Source organism: Tursiops truncatus, chromosome 2 (assembly GCF_011762595.2).
Source record: "Tursiops truncatus isolate mTurTru1 chromosome 2, mTurTru1.mat.Y, whole genome shotgun sequence".
NCBI classification, from domain to species: Eukaryota; Metazoa; Chordata; class Mammalia; order Artiodactyla; family Delphinidae; genus Tursiops; species Tursiops truncatus.
The window spans coordinates 53,502,789-53,509,938 of NC_047035.1; the positions used below are offsets into that span (position 1 = coordinate 53,502,789).

Consider the following 7,150-nt stretch of genomic DNA (forward strand, 5'->3'; position numbering starts at 1 on the left):
CTCAAAGCAATCTCTTCAGTGGAAAATATTTCCCTTCTGGTAATTTGTTATCTCAGATCACTTCTACATTCTGATCCTACACTTCTGAGGCTGGAAAACTTCCAGACTTGCCAAGTGGCTTCTTATTATCTAATAGCAATGGGAAGGACTTCTGGGTGAAGAGAGGGTCCGAAAAAGGAAGACACATTCTGCTTTTGGTCTGTTGTAGTATAGACTCACCATAGCAGTAGGGGTACAGTGTGACCTCAAGGCTGCCGTCCTCCAGCAGTTCTAGCACGTCCAGTGGCAGTGGGTCCAGCTGTGTTACAGATGGTTTAGGTTCCTGTATCCTAATCTAGAGGTGTTAGTAGGTTTCTGATATCTGGTTGCCACCAGATGCAAGGCTTTGGGAGACCAAGTGTCTGCTGAACATGAAAATCAAATGGACGATAATGGCTTTAACACTATGGGGTGGGCTGGACATTTTTACTTGCATTGTAATCTTACAGAAAGAAGTATCAACCTTAGGGCTTTAATGTTAAGCTCAAGGCACAGTCGAAACACCAAATAGCTTCTAATCTCATATCATATGTAGACATTGGGCTAAAATATAGCTGGAAAATGAAACGCCAAAGTTAATTTTGAAGGTTTCAGCATTAAAACATTTGTGTAACACACATTCTTGCTAGGTGTCTTTGGTGAAAATTAGTGCATTACCTGGAAAGCAGTGGAACCCTGCAAGTAGAAATATAAATATTTGGGTGGATTCTGGTGACTGAGTATCTTGGAATACTAAATCCCTCCTATGACTCTCTTGCCAGCAAAAGCAGGCTCTTGCCTCTCTTGAGAATAGATTTTCCTTGCACTTCAGTTATCTTTTGCTACATAACAAACAATCCCTCAAATCAGTAATTTAAAATTACTATGATTTATTTATTGTCATGATTTAGTGGGATAACAATCTGTATTAGTCTTGACAGGAATCACTCATGCAGCTGCAAGCATTTGATGACTTGAAACTAGAGCATCCAGATTGTCTCGTTCACGTGTCTGGAAGTTGACACTGGCTGCCATTTAGGGAATTGAGGTTCTTCTCCATGTGTTTCTCATCCTAGATGGGGTTAGCATGGTGGTCTCAGTATCCCAGGAAAGTTGGAACAGAGTTGAAAGGCTTCTTAAGGCTTAGGAGGTAGAACTAACACGAGACCAAATATGCTGCATTATATTTGTCGGAAAGAGACATGATGCCAGTCCAATTTTAAGGGGATGAAAAATAAAATCGTCAAACCTGTTGGAAGCATTAGCAACATCACATTGCAAGAGATGATGAAAACAGGTTGGCATGCTTCATTGGGACCATTATGATAATGATGAACCACATCCTGGAATCACTTCATCTGAGGCAGCTGACTTAGAAGCTGGTGCTTATTCCTGTAAAGATCCACCTCCACGCCCCACCTTGGCTTCTGCCACTCCTGCATCCATAACTTCAGTGGCAGCATCGTCTCCCATTTTCTTTTGCTGCCTAAGAGGATAGCAGAGCTTCTCAAGGATGCTGCTACTTCTCAACAATGAATTTTTCAATGCATTAGTGTAAGAAGAGCCCTTTACTTCCCCTAATCCATATTCATCTTGTTTCTACAATCACTGAGTGCTATCTTGCCAACATCAAAGGCCAATGCTGAGACTCTGATATGGCACTATATCCTGAACAGACCAGTCAGTCACTCAATAGATGCTTGGTTACACTGTCACTTTTATTATGAATGGATTCATAGAAAAGTATTTTGCATATGGATTTGTCACTTTCTCCTCACAAACCTTCTATTAGGGCCACTCTCCATGGAGTTAAGGAATGCCCTATTTATCAGCACCATTCCACACAACATTGCTTCCATTCAAGGAACTCACACTCACTGAATTCACTGGTCTTACTATGCATCCCATCACTCAGAAGCAGCTGGCATGATAAAATCATGGAATGACCTAATGAAGCTTTAGTTAAAGTGCCAGTTAGGAGGCAAGGCCCTGTGAAGTTGGGATGCAGTTTTAGAAGGTGCAATATTTGCTTTGAATTGTCAAACAATTTCTCCAATAGCCAGAATATCATATTCAAGAATCAACAGGGAAACTTATCGTCATCTCTCCAATAGCCAGAATGTCATGTTCCAGAATCAACAGGGAAACTTATAGTCAATCCTCTCACTATTACAATAATAATAATCCATTTGCAGAATTTTTGCTTTTCATCCTACAGAATTTCCATTTTCCAGTACAGAGCTCTATTGCTTTAATATTTCAGTTCTAGGAGAGGAATACTTCCACCAGCAGACGAATCAACGGTTCCCCTGAAATGTAAGTTGAGATGACATCTGGTGATTTGAGATTCTTTTGACACTGAAACTAACAGTCAAAGTCTGGGAATACTATACTGACTGGGGTGACTCATAAACACTATACAGAAAAAATTGAATTGCAAAGGTATGTGGAGAACTCAGGAGATTCTTTGGGGTAACCCTTTTACTTCCATGTCCAGAATGGTAGACTGAGTAATCAATAAATGCAGGACCAGTGGTGGAAGAAGACAATTGTGTATAACTACTGAGGCAGTCTTATGACCAGTTACAGATATAAGGATTTTAATAGATCTGCATATCTGATTTCTTCATTGTTATATAACTATTTTTCCTCTCCCCTCCCCTCTTCTCCTCTCCTTTCCTTTCCTATAAAGAGCTGGTGTTGTGGTGAAGTTTCACTACCCAGTATAATTATTATTTATGTTAATGAATACCCCAGTGAATTGATGACAGAACTGTAAGAGGGAATAAGATTACCAAGAGGTGGATAAAATTAATGATGGATCTTAGTTTATCTCCCTTTTGGGAAGGTAGAATATTTGTTTTTACCAAGAATAGTTTGTAACCTGTGAGGCGGAGAGTGACATTTATATTCTTGTATTATATGTAAAGGTTAAATATAGGCGTGGATTATATATTATATGATTTCAAATTGTGTAGAAGCGTATGCATGGATAAAAGTAGACTAAGGGGTGGACTGAGCTGGTTATATGTATTGTACTAGTTCTACACTCATCCTTTTATACTTGACTCTGAACTGTTACAGCTGGGAGTCTGCAAGCTGCATTTCCCAGACTCCCTTCAGCTTGCTTTCTGATGTTCTGTCAATGTAAGGCCCTGGCAGGTAATTTGAAAGCTGGAAGAATGGAGAAGTCTTGTAGCTCAGACAGTAGCAGTAGACGCTGGTAGTTGCTGATGTTGCTACAGGACAGATGAGACACTGTGACTGAGAATTCCATGAGTCCCATCAGTAGTTGAACTTTGCTTCTTGTTTCCAGCTCTGCTATCTATGGTATCTCTACCAGTTTCAGCCCTGCTGGGTCATGGATTCTAGTCCAGTGACATTAGCAGCTTTCTGAATTCAGGGTAACATATATAATCCTTTCTGTTTTGCTGGCACATCTCCCTTTCCCTATACCAGTGTTTTTCAGACACTTTGTAACCAATTTCCTGTTTCATATCCCCTTTGTTTGAAATAGGTAGCATATTTCTAATTTCCCAGCAGTACCCTGACTGATATAATTTCTAAAACGTGAAGTCATGTTTACTTTGAAAGAAAAGCACAGTTTATAATCAAAACATTTATAGTTGATAGAATAAACCTATTTTATCATTTTAAGAATGCCAAAACATGCCTGAGAAAAGAAGTAATAGACCAATATTTAATGCATGCATATGAAACTTGGATGTCTCTAACTTCCCATAAGTAAGCATCCTTCATTCTTTGGTGAAAGTGAGTAATTTTGTTCTTCTATAGATATTGCCAATATAAACTTTTTCTTCATTGCATGGGTTTAAAGGGACAGCAGTGCTACTCAAAATGGGGTCTGCAGACCAGTGCTAGTGTGTGAGGAAATAGATAGCTTATTCCAGAATGGAGTTACACATACTGTATCCTTCATAGACAATCTCTCTCTCTCTGCCCAAAACATTAATGAAATAACCAATTTACATTTGTTGTAAGCTCTGTACCTCCCAGAACAGTAAAAATCAGTTCATAAACTAGTGAAGAGGCCTACTATTTAAAAGGGATTACAAAAATTAACTTGAAGGTAATTCCTCTGAAATACTAAAATCTAGGACACAGGCAGGTTTTCTCTTAGACGAAATTTCTTTTAGGTCAATATATATATTCTCTTTTTTGGAAAAAAATAATAAATGTACAATGAAATATGCAATAACTTACCCCTGAAAATAAACTAGTATCTTAAGACCATAATCTTAAGCGATCAGGTTGCAGTCCACTGAGAACAGGCATCTTCAATATTCTACAAGGAACAGAAATGATTTGGTAAAGAGTTAGATGTTCAAGAAAAAAAAAAAATTTAAATGTCACCTTCTTAAAAGGATAATGGAAAACTGATTTGATTCCACAGAAAATGAAACAAAAAGACATGAAAAATAAAAAGTGAGAACAGGGTTGAAGGAGTGATTTTTTACTCAAACATTTCTGTACTTAACTCAGAATGGGACGAGAGAATGGGCAGGAAAAGTAGAAAAGAGTAAAAGATTTTAAATATTAGGACCAGGGAGAATCTTTATAGTGTACTGTGACACAATAAAAACAAATCAGAATTTAAGTGGATTATTATTTTTATTTGACTTTAGTGGAAGATTTCTTTTCCAACATCTCATTAAACTACCTAAAGAATAATAAAGATTTCAATTAATGTCAGATATGCAAATAATAATTTCAATATGATTATACTCACAGTTTAAATGAATTATCTTGATCTCATATCATTTCTTTAGAAACAAAAAAATACCAATATTATATTCTGTATAAGGTAAACTGTTGGGAATTCAGTATCAAAGTTAAGTAGAAGCAAAATTTACTAACATATTTGATGTTTGTGTTGTCCCTTTGTACTCATGAGTTCTTCTTCTCAAAATTTGTTCCAGATGCTAAGTACAAAAGAAGCCTGTAATTCTTAAATAATTTCAGCCTATTCTATAAGCTCAAATAAATAAGGCTTTTGATTTAAGATTGTTTAATCTCAAAGAGACCAGTATAGAAAACAGATTAGAAACATGGGCGAAGTGGTATTCAAAAAGAAATTACGTTCCTTTGAATTTAAGTGAGCTTTTAAATCAGAGGTTAAGGGTATCGAAAACTGTTCTTTGTGAAGGAATGAATATGAGCCAATGCTAATTTTACATCTCTGTTCTCTCAGAAAACTTACTAATGTTTAGAGTGAAAAGAAAATGAAGTTCTCCTCATGTTTTAAAATCAAAATTCCTACTGACAAAAATGTTTTCTTGGAAAATCTGTGTTTCACTGCCAAGTTATCTTAGTTCCAAAGAGTAACAATAACAACAATAATCACAGCAAAAAGTGACATTTATTGAGTGCATACTATATGCCAGCCACTCCTCTTATGTATTTTGCATGTGTTAACTTAATCCTCAAAACAACACTGAACAATTATCTCCATTTTACAGAAAAAGAAATAAAGTAATGAACATTTATCCTAGAAATCACTGAGTTATATTCTTCTGGAAACTGACTGCCAAAAAATGTAGCTTCCCTTCCTCAGAATTAGAATGATGTGACACATAGAAAATAATTTTGATGTGCCTCTGAAAGGCTTTAGCACAATAGTTCTGTTAAACTGAGACATGAAAGAAAATCTAAATCATAGAAAAAAGCATATATATTTTTGGAATTAATACCAGAAAATATTTTCTTTCATGCCAACGAGCCTTCCACAGATAGCTAGAATTGATGTATGCTTTAAAAAAAAAAAAGATTTTCAGTAATTGTCAAACTAGCAATAGAAAATAAATCTAACTCATAAAAGGATAATTTAACCACATTAAATATACTATAAGAACAAGAAATATTTTTATATTTAGACATTAAATTTACTATATTTCCAAGCATACATGGCAGAAATGTAAACGAAAGATGATGTCATTCTAATTATCTTAGGCAAGCCAATCATACAAAATAAAGTACTTTCTAGTTTTAACCCTCAAAACAAATATCTCTAGAAAGGTTTACTTCAGAATGACAGCAGTATAGATTTGCAAATCTTCTTCCCAGTGAAGAAACCATTAACTGGTGAAAATTACTTAAAAATTAAAACAACAGAAACAACCATTCAGAAATCTCTGAAAATTGTCACAAAGGAATAGAGCAAATGAAAAACATTTAATCACAAAAATCTACTAAATCTCTGTAAAAACAGCCAGTCCATCAGACTTGAGCCATGACCTTCTCCCTCTGCTCCCCAGCTCAGCATGATAGAGTCTCCATTTTCGGAGAGGTGACAAGAAGACAAGTCTCCTTCTTTCCTCAGGTCCCTGTCAAACACTAGTATCTCACCAGGAAAAGCTGGTTACCAGAATTTCTCATCTTCCTATGCTCTGCTTCTCAGAGGCTCAATTGCAGGTGGGTTTGGCCAAGATGTCTCAGGTTCCATTCTCCCACCCGGTGCTCATTCATAAGGCAGAGACTCTACCACAGGCACTGCAGACCAAGAAAAATGAGGTCCCAATATCCCTCACCCCAACTTCTCATAATGTGAAGGTTCCACACAGGAGAGGCAAGCTGGGAAGACCAGGCAGGGGATACTGCTCCCACTCAGCACCCTGCTCATGATGTAGGATGTCACTTCATGAGACAGGCCACTGTCCTGCCCCTAACTTTGGGGCAGTGAATCAGAAATTTTGCTCAAGGGGAATGATGCCATAGGAACAGAATGCACGGAATCTCACCCCAGAGGATTTGACTTTATTTAGAGAAGGGCATGGGGAAATTAAAACCTAAGGGCACTCTCACACACAATGGAGATGATAAGCTATTAAGAGGAGGCTGGTAGCTACTTGAGCTCAAAAAGCTCAATTGTAACCAGCTAGTTTACAAGAGAGAACCATTACCAGGGAATGATATAGCAAAGAACTGCCATCTGGGGTCAGATCGTAAAACAATTTATGCTCCAGAGCAATGTTAGAAAAACAGGGAGAGAGAGACAAATCAGCTGGAAATTTGGGAAATTCACAAATATATGGAATTTAAACAGCCCACTCTGAAATAATCAATGGATGAAAGGAGAAATATGTTAGAAATTAATAAAAAATAGAAAATTAGA

The 7,150-nt window shown here is 36.9% G+C and overlaps 1 long non-coding RNA gene across 3 annotated transcripts; it reads right to left on the minus strand.

Moving 5' to 3' along the window:
- Nucleotides 1-889: 889 nt before the first annotated feature.
- Nucleotides 890-6,670, minus strand: LOC141277979 (uncharacterized). Of its 3 annotated transcripts, XR_012329990.1 has the most exons (4): nt 4,897-6,670; nt 4,769-4,802; nt 4,243-4,324; nt 890-2,327 (listed from the first exon to the last, which is right to left on the minus strand). It is a non-coding gene; the product is annotated as an uncharacterized lncRNA (long non-coding RNA). The 3 variants fall into 3 exon arrangements; XR_012329991.1 differs by lacking the exon at nt 4,769-4,802; XR_012329989.1 differs by having other exon boundaries at nt 4,769-6,670.
- Between the last annotated feature and the right edge of the window lie 480 nt (nt 6,671-7,150).